Below are 15971 nucleotides of genomic sequence, written 5' to 3'. Positions count from 1 at the left end.
GGAAACATGTCAAATAAACAACCTGAACTTACACCTAAAGCAATTAGAGAAAGAAGAGCAATAAAACCCCAAAGTTAGCAGAAGGAAAGAAATCATAAAGATCAGATCAGAAATAAATGAAAAAGAAATGAAGGGAAAAAAAGCAAAGATCAATAAAACTAAAAGCTGGTTCTTTGAGAAAATAAACGAAATTGATAAACCATTAGCCAGACTCATCAAGAAAAAAAAGGGAGAAGACTCAGTAGAATTAGAAATGAAAAAGGAGAAGTAACAACTGACACTGCAGAAATACAAAGGATCAGGAAAGATTACTACAAGCAACTCTATGCCTATAAAGTGGACAACCTGGAAGAACTGGACAAATTTTTAGAAAAGCACAGCCTTCTGAGACTGAACCAGGTTGAAGTAGAAAATATGAACAGACCAATCACAAGCACTGAAATGGAGACTGAAATCTTCCAACGAACAAAAGCCCAGGACCAGATGGCTTCACAGGCGAATTCTATCAAACATTTACAGAAGTGCTAACATCTACCCTTCTCAAGCTCTTCAATATGTAGCAGATGGAGGAACACTCCTAAATTAATTCTACAGGGCCACCATCAGCCTGATACCAATACCAAAGATGTCTCAAAGAAAGAAAACTACAAGCCAGTATCACTGATGAACACAGATGCAAAAACCCTCAACAAAATACTAGCAAACAGATTCCAGCAGAATATTAAAAGGATCATACACCATGATCAAGTGTTGGTTATACCAGTATTGCAAGGATTCTTCAATATATGGAAATCAATCAACGTGATACACCATATTAAAAAATTGAAGGAGAAAAACCATATGCTCATATCAATGGATGCAGAAAAATCTTTCAACAAAATTCAGCACCCATTTATGATAAAAACTCTCCAGAAAGTAGGCATAGAGGGAACTTACCTCAACATAATTAAGGCCATATATGACAAACCCACAGCCAACATCATTCTCAGTGGTGAAAAACTGAAACCATTTCCTCTAAGATCAGGAACAAGACAAAGTTGTCCACTCTCACAACTATTATTCAACATAATGTTGGAAGTTCTACCTACAGCAATCAGAGAGGAAAAAGAAATAAAAGGAATCCAAATTGGAAAAGAAGAAGTAAAGCTGTCACTGTTTGCAGATGACATGATACTCTATGTAGAGAATCTTAAAGATGCTACCAGAAAACTACTAGAGCTAATCAATGAATTTGGTAAAGTAGCAGGATACAAAATTAATGCACAGAAATCTCTTGCATTCCTGTTAACTAATGATGAAAAATCTGAAAGAGTGATTAAGGAAACACCCCATTTACTATTGCAACAAAAAGAATAAAATACATAGGAATAAACCTACCTAAGGAAACAAAAACCTGTATGCAGAAAACTATAAGACACTGATGAAAGAAATTAAAGATGATACAAACAGATGGAGAGATATACTACGTTGTTTGATTGGAAGAATCAACATTGTGAAAATGACTATTCTACCCAAAGCAATCTACAGATTCAGTGCAATCCCTATCAAACTACCAATGGCAGTTTTCACAGAAGTAGAACAAAAAATTGCACAATTGGTATGGAAACCCAAAAGACCCCAAATAACAAAAGCAATCTTGAGGGAGAAAAACGGAGCCTGAGGAATCAGGCTCCCAGACTTCAGATTACACTACAAAGTTACAACAATCAAGACAGTATGGTACTGGCACAAAAAGAGAAATATAGATCAATGGAACAGGAGAGAAAACCAAGAGATAAACCAACACACATTTGGTCACCTTATATTTGATAAAGGAGGCAAGAATATACATGGAGAAAAGACAGACTCTCCAATAAGTGGTGCTGGGAAAACTGGACAGCTACATGTAAAAGAATGAAATTAGAACACTCCCTAACACCATACACAAAAGTATACTCAAAATGGATAAAAGACCTAAATGTAATGCCAGACACTATAAAACTCTTATAGGAAAAGACAGGCAGAGTGCTCTATGACATAAATCACAGCAAGATCGTTTTTGACCCACTTCCTAGAGAAGAGGAAATAAAAACAAAAATAAACAAATGGGACCTAATGAAACATAAAAGCTTTTGCACAGCAAAGGAAACCATAAACAAGACGAAAAGTCAAACCTCAAATGAGAGAAAATATTTGCAAATGAAACAACTGACAAAGGATTAATCTCCAAAATTTACAAGCAGCTCATGCAACTCAATATCAAAAAAACAAACAACCCAATCCAAAAATGGGCAGAAGATCTATATAGACATTTCTCCAAAGAAGATATACAGATTGCCAACAAACACATGAAAGGGTGCTCAACATCACTAATCATTAGAGAAATGCAAATCAAAACTACAATGAGGTATCACCTCACACCAGTCAGAATGGCCATCATCAAAAAATCTACAAACAGTAAATGCGGGAGAGGGTGTGGAGAAAAGGGAACCCTCTTGCACTGTTGGTGGGAATGTAAATTGATACAGCCACTATGGAGAACAGTGTGGTGGTTCCTTAAAAAACTAAAAATAGAGATGCCATACAACCCAGCATTCCTACTACTGGGCATATACCCTGAGAAAACCATAATTCAAAAAGAGTCATATACCACAATATTCATTGCAGCTCTATTTACAATAGCCAGGACATTGAAGCAACCTAAGTGTCCATCAACAGATGAATGGATAAAGAAAATGTGGCAAATATATACAATGGAATATTACTCAGCCATAAGAATAAATGAAATTGAGTTATTTGTAGGGAGGTGGATGAACCTAGAGTCTGTCACACAGGGTGAAGTAAGTCAAAAATAGAAAAACAAATACCGTATGCTAACACATATATATGGAATCTAAAAAAAAAAAAACCAAAAAAAAACATATTCTGAAGAACCTAGGGGCAGGACAGGAATACAGACCCGGACATAGAGAATGGACTTGAGGACACCGGGATGGGGAAGGGTAAGCTGTGACAAAGTGAGAGAGTGGCATGGACTACCAAACGTAAAATAGATAGCTAGTGGGAAGCAGCTGCATAGCACAGGGAGATCAGCTCGGTGGTTTGTGACCACCTAGAAGGGTGGGATAGGGAGGGTGGGAGGGAGCCGCAAGAGGGAGGAGATATGGGGATATGTATATGTATAGCTGATTCACTTTGTTATAAAGCAGAAACTAACACACCATTGTAAAGCAATTATACTGCAATAAAGATGTTAACAAAATAAATTAAATTAATTAAAATAATAAAATAAAATACAGTTCTCTTCAAGGCTCTAAATCTTGTGATTTTCCACTATTTTATTTTATTTATTTTTTGGCTGCACCACATTGCATGTGGGATATTAGTTCCCTGGCCAGGGATCGAACCCACGACCCCTGCATTAGAAAGCTTGGAGTCTTAACCATTTTACCTCCGTGGAAGCCCCAATTTTCCACTATTTTATAAAATTTTTGAAAGAGTCAATTTCTTAATTATCCATATGCAAATTATTAATATCACAGTCACCAGCTCATATGTCAAAAATCTCTGATATATTTTAGTTTGTTTGTATATCCTCAATTTAACTCTAGTTATGTAAATTTTTTCTGTTTCAAAAAGTAGCAAAAATTGTCAGTTTTTCATGATGGTATTTTGTGATGATTATTGTTCTGTTCCTTTTATAAATCTAAATTGACTGCCATTGCTGTGTCTTATATCTCAGGGATCATTTTTTCCTTCAGATCTGCACTCTAACGAATTGGTTGCAAATCTATGTAGCATATCTGGATATGAAATGAATGAAAGTCTGCCTAGTACTCAGATCTAGGCCTACAAACTTAGATGAAAAAAAGCTGCCAGGTATCATAAATATGTTCTTATTTTTCTTGCTTGGGAAACGGTTCCCCTCTTCCACAGATTTTTTACAGTTCTCATGTAAATTAACTGACTATAAGTCAGTCCTATTCACATTCATCTGAACATCAAGAGGACCGAATTAAATCATTTTCTTTAAAGACTAACAAGAACTTGATTTAAAAAAAAAATCTTTTTGCAAATCATGAAGCTCCATGCAAATACAGTCTGCCTGTGAGAAGAGATCTAAAGAGTCAAACATGGAAAGGACAAAAAAAGAAATATTATTTTGGAAGCCATCAAGATATTGTTGTAGGAGTATTTTTGCCATAAACTTACCACCACATTTAATTAATATACTGAAATCCTGTAGTATAATATTTTAATCATTATCAACTATGTTCTCTATTCTTTGAATTATTGAATATCAGAATAACTTTCCCTATTATGCTAATGAGTTAAACTTACAGTCCTTTCTGTTTTGTTTACACAGTTCTATTAACCATTTCCAGAGTAAAAATTAATCATAAAATCATTTAATCTTTACCCTACTGACATGAAATCTATCACAACATTGTTAGCTATACAGGTCTCTAACCTCTCAACTTTCAAGTTTCCAAAATCCCATACTCATAAATGGTTTATTCATATTTTTCCTGTCTTAAGACATTTCTTTTGCTCTAGGTGTTATGTGACTTTTAATATTCTAGATTCCTTTTGTTGTTCAACACAGAAATAGATAAGGTCTATATACCTGAGAAGAGGGATTTTTGGTGCCCTTACGTAAAAGAGACAAGAGAACAGAGAACAGATTTCACAGATAGAAGAAGAATGGGTAATGTTAAAGAGTAAGACTAGCTAGATGGGACAACCATGATTACAGAGTACCAGAGGAGAAGGATATGGAGCTGCCCCCAGGCAATTGTGTGTGTGTGTGTGTGTGTGTGTGTGTGTGTGTGTGTGCGGGAGAGAGAGAGGAGAAGGAAAAGATGAAAGAGGGAGGAAAATATAGATAGGTGGGTAGATAGATTAACTATAACAGATTTCTATTTGTGTTTTTTAAGTGTAGTTAGTTTCAGTGAACAACTTTTCATTGGTTGATGAATTGAATATGGAAAAGATAATAAGTGCATTAATAAGATAATTTAATCCTTCACCAATAGGGAAGCCCTGCTAAGATGGTGGGCGTGGGGTTACTGCAGATAGGAAAGTCAGTATCATTTTGTGTTTATGCTTCTTATTGGAATAAAACAGTTTTTCTCTGAAGACAGGCCAATAACTTCTATTTTTATAGTATTCTCAAATGCCATAATAATTAATGTTATAGAATATCTTCTTGGTTCATAAAGGACATGATTAATGAGCAAATCCACAATGAATAATATTTAAGTGTGCTGTGTCATCTGCATGGCCTTTCCTTTTCAATTAAAAGAATGCCGCATATTAAATCATAAGAGTATCTTAATGAAATATGCATCATTTTTAATTAGGAAGAATGGCATACTTATTTTTACGACATTCCTGAATTTTTAAAGAATAAAAGAAAGTGGACTGAATCCACAACTGAAATTTTGTACAGCACAATAAACAACAATACACAATATATAAGACTGTGCTATGGTGCTTTATCTACTTAATTAGCAACATGTAAAACTGGATCAAATCATTTTCCATCAGCAACTTATTTAGATATGTTGTCCAATCTTATGTAACACTAAACGATCTTAAACAATTTCCTGGTGCTTTATAAAATTATTTCCAGCTAAAGAAATTCAAACCTGGGGTTCATATGATAGGAAATAGGAAAATTAAATTTTTGTGAGGTTGTATAAAAAATATATTGATTGAATAATAATCAGTAATTGAGCATCCATCTCTAGATAGCAAAATTTCAAAATTCTTAAAGAATAAGAAAAATGCTTCTGCAAGTTTGTGCAATATTTTCACTGAAAATATTATTTAAAAATTTTTAAACATCCAGATAACTTTATTTGCTATTGATTATATATGAAATATCAAAATACCTCTTTAGACTGGGATTTTGTCTTAAAAATGTGTGTCCTCTCCAGTAAATCTATATTATTTGAAATTTATGGTACTCAAAACATTTTTGATGAATTAATAATTATTTTATTAATATAATTTAAAAGTCAAAGGATAAATGACTAATATGCTTAAGTAATAATGGTTAAATGACATTATCTGTGTCAAATAGTTATAATGTGAGAGAAAAGGGCTTCCTTTTTGCCTTTGTAATTAATACAATTTTATAAGAATTAAAAAATATACATCAATTATTGTGGACAACTAAATTGCTCTCATTGCTACAAAACACACACAAAATATTGCTTCAAAATAGTTGTATGTATCTGTGTGTTTGTGTGTGTGTGCTTTGCTAATATAGCACAAGAAAGGGGGATCTTAAGTTGAAGAATAAAAGATACTTTTAAAAGAAAAATAAATGAAATGATATTTATAGTTGCTTTTTGTTAATTTTTTTAATTTTTAAAATTAAAAAAATTTGTTTTAACATCTTTATTGGAGTATAATTGCTTTACAATGGTGTGTTAGTTTCTGCTTTATAACAAAGTGAATCAGTTATACATATGTTCCCATATCTCTTCTCTCTTGCGTCTCCCTCCCTCCCACCCTCCCTATCCCACCCCTCTAGGTGGTCACAAAGCATGGAGCTGATCTCCCTGTGCTATGCAGCTGCTTCCCACTAGCTATCTGTTTTATGTTTGGTAGTGTATATATGTCCATGCCACTCTCTCACTTTGTCACAGCTTACCCTTCCCCCTCCCCGTATCCTCAAGTCCATTCTCCAATTGGTCTGTGTCTTTATTCCCATCTTGCCCCTGGGTTTTTCATGACTTTTTCTTTTTTTTAGATTCCATATATATGTGTTAGCATACAGTATTTGTTTTTCTCTTTCTGACTTACTTCACTCTGTGTGACAGACTCTAGGTCCATCCACCTCACTACAAATAACTCAATTTTGTTTACTTTTATGGCTGAGTAATATTCCATTGTATATGTGTGCCACGTCTTCTTTACCCATTCATCTGTTGATGGACACTTTGATTGCTTCCATGTCCTGGCTATTATAAATAGAGCTGCAATGAACATTTTGGTACATGACTCTTTTTGAATTATGGTTTTCTCAGGGTATATGCCCAGTAGTGGGATTGCTGGGTTGTTTGGTAGTTCTATTTTTAGTTTTTTAAGGAACCTCCATAGTGGCTGTATCAATTTACATTCCCACCAGCAGTGCAAGAGGGTTCCCTTTTCTCCATACCCTCTCCAGCATTTATTGTTTGTAGATTTTTTGATGATGGCCATTCTGACCAGTGTGAGATGATATCTCATTGTAGTTTTGAATTGCATTTCTCTAATGATTAATGATGTTGAGCATTCTTTCATGTGTTTGTTGGCAACCTGTAAATCTTCTTTGGAGCAATGTCTATATAGGTCTTCTGCCCATTTTTGGATTGGGTTGTTTGTTTTTTTGACATTGAGCTTCATGAGCTGCTTGTAAATTTTGGAGATTAATCCTTTGTCAGTTGCTTCATTTGCAAATATTTTCTCCCATCGGTGCTTTGTGACCACCTAGAGGGGTGGAATAGGGAGGGTGGGAGAGAGACATAAGAGGGAGGAGATATGGGGATATATGTATAGCTGATTCACTTTGTTCTACAGCAGAAACTAACACACCATTGTAAAGCAATTATACTCCAATAAAGATGTTAAAAAAAAAAGTATACCCTGAGGCTTAACTACTTCCACTTCCATGACTACCACCCTAGACCTAATCACTGTCATTTTCATGTGTATTAATTTAGTGGATGTCTCACAGGAATTCTTCTACCACGCTGGCTCTCTAAAACCCTGTCTCCATAAGCCAAAGAGGGTCATACATTAAACACAGAATTATCTCACTCTCTTTTTGGAAATACAGTAATCTCATCTTACATAAAGGACAAAAAGCTGATGAATTTACCATGGCTTCTAAGATCCTACATGCTAAGCCTCCTACTATCTCTGTTCTTCCTTGTTCCTTGTGTTCCAGCAACACTGCTCTCCTTGCTCCTGCTCAAAGTTCAGCATGTCCCATGGAATTTTCATGGGATAGTCTCCTTTCTTAGAACTATGTCCTTAGGTATTACATGGCTTATTTTCTCTTTCCCTTCTCTGACAACTTTAAGTAAAATAGAAAAAGCAGCCATGATCAGTCTATCAATTTATCCAGTATTTCTTCACCACCTGATTTTTTTCTTAATACTTTAATTTTTAGAGCAGTTTTAGGTTCACAGCAGAATTGAGAGGAAGCTGCAGAGATTCACCACATATCTCCTACCCTCACATATATAAATTATCTCTAATCCCCAGCACAGTGGTACATTGTTACAATTGATGAACTCACATTGACAGACACATCATAATCACATAAATGGCATAGCTTACATTAGGGTTTACTTTTGGTGTTGTACATTTTATGGGTTTGAAAAAATGTATAATGATGGGAATCTATCATTATGGTATCAAACAGAGTGTTTTCATTGCCCATATCTAAGGTATAATCTTTCAGGGGTCTCTACTAGAAGTCGAGAGTGTTTACCATGACTCTGAAATTTAAAGTTTTCCCTATACCCTCCTCCCATCCAGTTTCCACTCATCCGTAATCACTCCAGTCTCCACCATGCTCCATAAACTTGGGGAGAGTTCTGTTCAGCCTCTGAACCCCTAGAAAAATGTTTTTCATTCTGTAAATCCCCAAGGGGAAAACATGTTATGCTAAAATCTCTGCACTTCCCTTATTTCTGGGATCTTGAACACTCAACTCCCTCACTGGGAGCTCTCCAGTGCCTTCAAGCTTTCTTAAGTATCTTTCCAGTTTTTCTCTCTCTTCTTAATTGAATGGTCTATCTGCAATAAACTAGTCTGCTATCAACCAAAGCAGAAACCAAGGACTTTTGCTTTTAATCTGAGTAATATTGGAACCTCTCATCAGACTAAAAGTTAATAGTAGTGTTATACAACTTTCATTTTAAGAGTATTATTCTGACTACCTTTTTGGAAATATATAGAGGGATTTTTTTGAAGGGCCTTTTAATAATTCAAGTGAGAGATGATTGTGACTTGGTCCAATGTGCAATCTACATCATAATCCAGAAACACTACATTCCCTAAAATAAAGGCTTTGTTTGAATGCCCCAGCAGTAGGTAGTATTAAGAGTGACTGGACTCTCATTAGAGCAATAGCATTAACCAGACATAAAAGGAAGTGAGTTAGAGTCTAGTCCCCAACATTTCCTAGATTTATATACTTGAGGGATCATATAACTTCTCTGTTCTAAATTTACCAGTGTTACCAAAATAGCAGGATTGTTGAGGATCACATAAAATTATTTACAAGTCCATTGTAGGGTTTATATTACTTATATAATTTAGCATTGTTTTCTTCTTTATGATTTTATTTAACTTAGTATTACTGATAAATAATATTTATTTACTATTTGTAATAATAAAGGTATTATTTATTTTGTGACACCCACCAGTGGTCTTAGATCTAGGTGTAGGCTGAAGAATCTACTCTACCTTGTATGTTCTTCCTCTTTTTCTTTGTAGGGTAGCCACTTTATGAGAGCTGTATTTATTAGTCATTTTTCTTCCTGAAAAAGTCCTAATTTCTTTGAATACTTATTTAAGTGATACTGTGCTTATATTTTTATTTTATATACATTTTCTTCATGGATTATGTTTTTGTTTGGTTGGTTTGATTGTTTTGTGAATGCATAGTTGTAGTGTAGCTATTATGTACCATCTTTTACATTCTGAAAATGTTTACTAAGTCAGTACTAATGTTATAGTAATGTGGCTTCCTTTGATGATAAAATATTGAATAAACTAATTTACCTGGTATCTCAAAACAATTTCATAGAAAATCATGAATACACTTTAAAAAATGATGCATCAACTTGTTATTGATTCTGAAGCAGGTATTAAGAGACCCATGTCCATATTACCTCTGCAGAACTTGAAATTTCCACAAAGAGTTTATTTACACAAATATACTCTTGTATTTTCAAAAATATAAAAATACAGACTTGTGCTATATCTTTTTGCTGTAGTTTTCCCCAGTCATCACTGGTTGGCTGAAATTCATCTTCTCATAGTGCCATCAAAGAGAGTCATGGGAAATATTTCCTGAGTTTATGTATAGCTTTCATATTTTAAGGACAGATTGTCCAAATATTTTTGGTTTGTATTTTTTTACCTCTGGAACACAGAGTGCCATTTCAATATGTAGATTGAAATCTTAACTCTGGGCATTTAAAAATTGTATTAGTTAACATTTATTGAGTATTTGCTATGTATTTTATGCATTATTCAACAAATATTATTAGGGGTCTATTATGTACCTAGCATTATTCTTACTACTAAGAATACAAAGGCAAAAAAAAAACCAAAAACCCAATGAGACAAAAATCTCTGAACTTATCGACCTTGCATTCTAGTCAGGGAAGATAGGTAAGAAACAATAGCAATAAGTAAAATTGTACTGGATGTGAGAAAGTGATATCCTATGGAAAAAATAAATCAGGAAGGGCGAAAGACTTGGAACAGCCAACATAATATTGAAGGAGAAAAACAAAGTTGGAGGGTTGACACTACTACTATAAAGCTACAGTGGTCAGGACAGTGTGGTATCAGTGAAAGAAGAGACAAATAGATCGATGGAACAAAATAGGGAGCTCAGGCATAGACCCACATAAAAATAGTCGACAGATCTTTGAAAGTGAAGAAAAGATAGTCTTTTCAACAAATAGTGCTGGAACAATTGGACATTCTTGTGCAAAAAAAGTGAATCTTTACAGCCATTATAAAAATTAACTCAAAATGGGCTTCCCTGGTGGCACAGTGGTTGAGAGTCCGCCTGCCAATTCAGGGGACGCGGGTTCGTGCCCTGGTCCAGGAAGATCCCACATGCCGTGGAGCGGCTGGACCCGTGAGCCATGGCTGCTGGGCTTGCGCGTCCAGAGCCTGTGCTCCACAACGGGAGAGGCCACGGCAGTGAGAGACCCACGTACCGAAAAAAAAAAAATTAACTCAAAATGGATCATAGACCTAAATGTAAAGTGCAAAAAAAAAAAAAAAGGACATAGGAAAAAGCCTAAATAATCTTGGGTATGGCAATACCAAAGGCATGATCTAGAAAGACAAAATTAATAAGCTGTACTCCATTAAAATTAAAAACTTCTGCTCTGCAAACACAGAATCAAGAGAATTAGAAGACAAATCACAGACTAGGTGAAAATATTTCCAAAAGACACATCCGATAAAGGACTGTTATCCAAAAATATACAAAGGAACTCTTAAAATGCAACAATGGGAAAACAAATGTTCAATTAAGAAATGAATCAAAGACCTTAACAGACACCTCATCAAAGAAGATATGCAGATAAACAATAGAGATATCAAAAGATACTCCACATCATATATCATCATGAAAATGCAAATTAAAACAATGAATTACAACTACATACCTATTAGGATGGCCAAAATGTGGCACATTGACAACATCAAATGTCAAGAATATAGAGCAACAGAGAATATAAATTCATTACAGGTGGGAATGCAAAATGGTACAGCCACTTTGACAGACAGTTTTGCAATTTCTTACAAAACTAAGCATACTTTTACCATACGATCAAGCAATTGCACTCCTTGGTATTTATCCAAAGGAGCTGGAAATATAAGTCCACACAAAAACCTACACATGGATGTTTGTATCAGCTTTAGACATAATTACCACAACTTGGATGAAACCAAGATATCTTTCAGTAGGTGAAAGGATGAAAAACCTGTGGTACATCCAGAATGGTTTATTATCAGCACTAAAAAAAAAATGAGCTATCAGACAGAGGAAACATAAATGTATATTACTAACTGAAAGAAGCCAATCTGACATGGCTATATATGATTCCATGTACATGAAATTTTGAAAAAGGGAAAACTGTGGAGACATTAAAAAGATCAGTCATTGCCAGGGGTTAGGGATTGAAAAGGATGAGGAATAGATGGAGCACAGAGAAATTTTAGGGCAGTAAAAATACTACGGATGATACCATAATGATGTTTACTCATCATTATACATTTATCTAAATCCCCAAAAATGTACAACACCAAGAGTGAACCCTAATGTAAACTATGGGCGATTATGGTTTGTCAGCATAGATCCATCAGTTGAAATACATGTACCACTCTATTGAGAGTGTTGATAAGAGGGAGTATATACATGTGTGAGGATAGGAGACACATAGGAAATCTCTCTACTTTTTCTCTCAATTTTTCTGTGAACCTAAAACTGCACTAAAAATGTAGTCTTAATAGTAGTAATAAAAATTTAGTACTTACATAATTGAGAATCTGGGGAGACGATGGCAGGCTTCTCAAACTGATATGAAATAACAAGAGCAAAGCAAGTAAACTTAACTACTTCAAATAACTTAAGAGAGCAGAGGTTTGGGATTTGAATGTTAGAGGGAGAGGGGCAAGAGTGTGAGTTTCTGCTCGCAGGAAGGTGATTTTGTGGTTATAATCTCCAGTTGGCACCAAGGAGGGAGTACTCAGACTTTCTTATTATCCTGGGCAGATGCGGAGCAGAAGGAAAAATGGAAGAGCGGGACTTAAAATTAGACAGCAATCAAACAAGAAAAAATGCAGTTATACTTTTTATTACATATAACTAGAAAAAAATGCAAATCCAACCATACCTGCAAAGAAAGTCAAATCCTGATAATATGATTTCACCAGGTGACCAAGTTCCTTCCATAGCAGCTGTCTCAATCAGGAAAATGGAGCTAATAAAGACTTTTTAATCAATTTTTGTGAAGGTAAATTAAACTTCTCACGTAGAAACATGCTAGATATCTAGTAATAAAAATCTACTTCCATTCTATCAAGTGTTGCCAAAAAGAAGATTTTTTTTAAACCATGCAGTTTCACTTAGATCCTATGGCAGAGATGTTTAGTTACCACCAACAGTAATTCTCTTCTTCTATATTAATGAAACCCCCAATTCAATGAATTCAGTTAACAAATATTTATTACATACCTAATATGTACCATGAACTGTTATAGGGCTTAAGATAAAGCAGTGATAAAAATAGAAAAAAAATCCCTTCCCTTGCCTTGTAAGACTTACATTCTATGGTAGGGAACTTACAGTAAACTATCTATCTGTCTATCTATACATATATGTATAGATGTATAACATATATATATATATATATAAAATAAATCAAATAGTATATTCAAATTAATGAATGAGTGTAACGGAAAAAAATACTAAAGCCTGGTAAGAGGAATTGGAAGTGATGAAATCAAGTGGGAGTGAGGTTTCAGTGCCAAATAGGGTGGTCAGTGTCTTACAGAAAATGTGATATCTGAGCAAATACTTGAAGGATCCAAGTGGATTACTAGGGCAAGAACATTCTGAACTGAGGGACAGGTGGAAAAATGCTGTCAAGTGGTGGCACGTCAGACTTGTTCAGAGAACGTCAAACAGGTTATTGCATTTGGAATCACAAGAGGAGCAGGAAAGGAGGATGTGTCAAAGAGATATTGGGGGAGGCATCTTATATAGGGACTTTGATTTTAATTCTGAGTGCAATGAAGAGCCACAGCAAGGTTGGTTTTTTTTTTGGAAGGGTGAATTTTTTTTTTAACATCTTTATTGGAGTATAATTGCTTTACAATGTTGTGTTAGTTTCTGCTGTATAACAAAGTGAATCAGTTATACATATACATATATCCCCATATCCCCTCCCTCTTGCGCCTCCCTCCCACCCTCCCTAACCCACCCCTCTAGGTTGTCACAAAGCACCGAGCTGATCTCCCTGTGCTATGCAGCTGCTTCCCATTAGCTAATTTACATTTGGTAGTGTATATATGTCAATGCTACTCTCTCACTTTGTCCCAGCTTACCCTTCCCCCTCCCCGTGTTCTCAAGTCCATTCTCTATTTCTGTGTCTTTATTCCTGTCCTGCCCCTAGGTTCATCAGAACCATTTTTTTGGGGATTCCATATATATGTGTTAGCATATGGTATTTGTTTTTCTCTTTTTGACTTACTTCACTCTGTATGACAGACTCTAGGTCCATCCACCTCATTACAAATAACACTGATGAAGGAAACTAAAGATGATACAAACAGATGGAGAGACATACCATGTTCTTGGATTGGAAGAATCAACACAGCAGGGTTTTGAGTAGAAGAGTAAAATTATCAGAGTATCAATTTAGAAAGCCCATTCCAGTTGCTGTTAAGAACAGTCTGTAGAGGGACACAGTTAAAAGCAGAGACACTTGATAGAAGACTATTACAATAGTTCATTTAAGAAATGTCTGTGACTTGGACATAGGTATAGCACTGGAGATGATGACCAGTAATTAGATTTGGGATATATTTTTAAGGAAAGGCCAAGAGGAATTTCTCATGGTTTAAAAAAGAGTCAAGAAAATCTCCACAGTTTTTCAACTGAGCTAGTGAAATATAGAATGGATAAACCATGATTTGAAAAAATGATCAAGGTTGTCAAGATTTGAAAAAATGATCATGTGGAGTTTAAGACATTTATTAGACAATCCAGTGAAGATATGGTGTAGGAGATGAATATAGCAGTCTGGTGCTCAGGAGTTATAAATTTAGAATTTGTTGAAATATATTTGATATGTAGAGCCTTGAGACAGCATGAGATAACCAAACTGTACATGTTGATAAAAAAAAAAGAAACAAGGTCCAAATATGGAGCACTTCAAACTGAAGAGGAAACAGGAAAGGGAGACAAATTTTCAGCTGGATACATGGCCACCTGGAATAAAATCTTCCTTTAGCTTGATGTGAGTATGTGAACAAATACTGGCCAAAGGAATTTAAGTAGATGGGAATTTATTCGACAGCTTGAGTGAAGCTCCTACAAGCCAGATGTCAAACTCCTTTTCCCATTTCTTCTTTCTTCCTTCCTTTATGTTGCTACCAAGGATATAGATATGATGGCTGTACCTCTAGGTACTATCTTGGACTTGTGGACAAGAACACACTCTGAGGATAGCAGATTGAGCACTGGAGGATGGCTGGATTCTTTGAACTTTGAGAAATTGTACTATCATACCAACCATGGACTGCCTTCTTCCAGATTTTTATATGAAATATAAATATTTTTGTCTTGTTTCAGCCTGTTTAACTTTAGATCTGCATTTTCTTCAAGTGAAATTAATCCTAAGTGATAGTTCCCATAAAATAAAGCCAAACAGAAGGGAATGTACTAGTTGTCTTCATTATTTTTATAGTGAGGAATAAAATATCCTCCTTCTGGTCAGATCAATTTAAATTGTATAATACCACCTGAAATATCGTTATCTAAATATTTTATTCTCCTTCCATTTTCTTCCTTCCAACTGGGAAAGGAATAACCCATGTGGGTCATTCTTTATTTAGTAGCAAGTAATTTAATAGAGTATGTATGATAGTATTGAAGCAATCATGGAGCAGTCATGAAGTAGATAAACTGCCAAGATTTTGACAGCGAATTACAGAAAGACATTATAAACAGAACCTGTGTATGAGTATACATCTTGAAATGTAAAGCTTTTGAGTACTATTTTTCTGAATTTCTTAGCAGGGAAGTCCTTCCTAAAATGTGTTATTATATAGGATCCCATTACATAAAACAGAAAACAACAAAGTGCTTTTACAGGGGAAGTACCCTGATTTTTTACCCTACCAGTCATTCAATAAGGCAACGTTAAGATATCTCTTGGAACTATTAAACAGAGTAAAAATTTAAAACACCACGTAAAAGTTTTAGTGGACAAAGTTTTAAAATATATTGAGTTATTTCTTTAATATAACCTCTGCTTATATTCGCATGAGCATGGAATCTATTCAGAATTTTAGGTAATTAATATAATCTGTCACTGAGACTATGATACTTGGAGAATATTTTGGGTGGAATGAACAACTGCTAAACATCTTTAAGTCGTTTGCAAATTCCTAGTTTAAAAAATCATGGCTCTGCATATAAGAAGCACCCGTGCATAAATTTCTCTTTTTCT

General features: G+C 34.9%; 1 long non-coding RNA gene across 12 annotated transcripts in view; it reads left to right on the top strand.

Moving 5' to 3' along the window:
- Window positions 1-15971, top strand: part of LOC149750695 (uncharacterized) — an 81666-nt gene extending 65695 nt beyond the window's left edge. For all 12 annotated transcript variants that reach the window (XR_016394633.1, XR_016394640.1, XR_016394631.1 and 9 more), the window contains one exon: window positions 1-15971. This exon is cut by the window's left edge. This is a non-coding gene — a long non-coding RNA (uncharacterized LOC149750695).

This window comes from Delphinapterus leucas, chromosome 1 (genome assembly GCF_059928025.1).
Source record: "Delphinapterus leucas isolate spDelLeu-1000000601 "Yukka" chromosome 1, BTC_Dleu_Yukka2, whole genome shotgun sequence".
In the NCBI taxonomy this organism is placed as follows: domain Eukaryota; kingdom Metazoa; phylum Chordata; class Mammalia; order Artiodactyla; family Monodontidae; genus Delphinapterus; species Delphinapterus leucas.
Note: the sequence above shows the minus strand (reverse complement) of the source record. Positions and strands in the feature narration are given on the sequence as shown.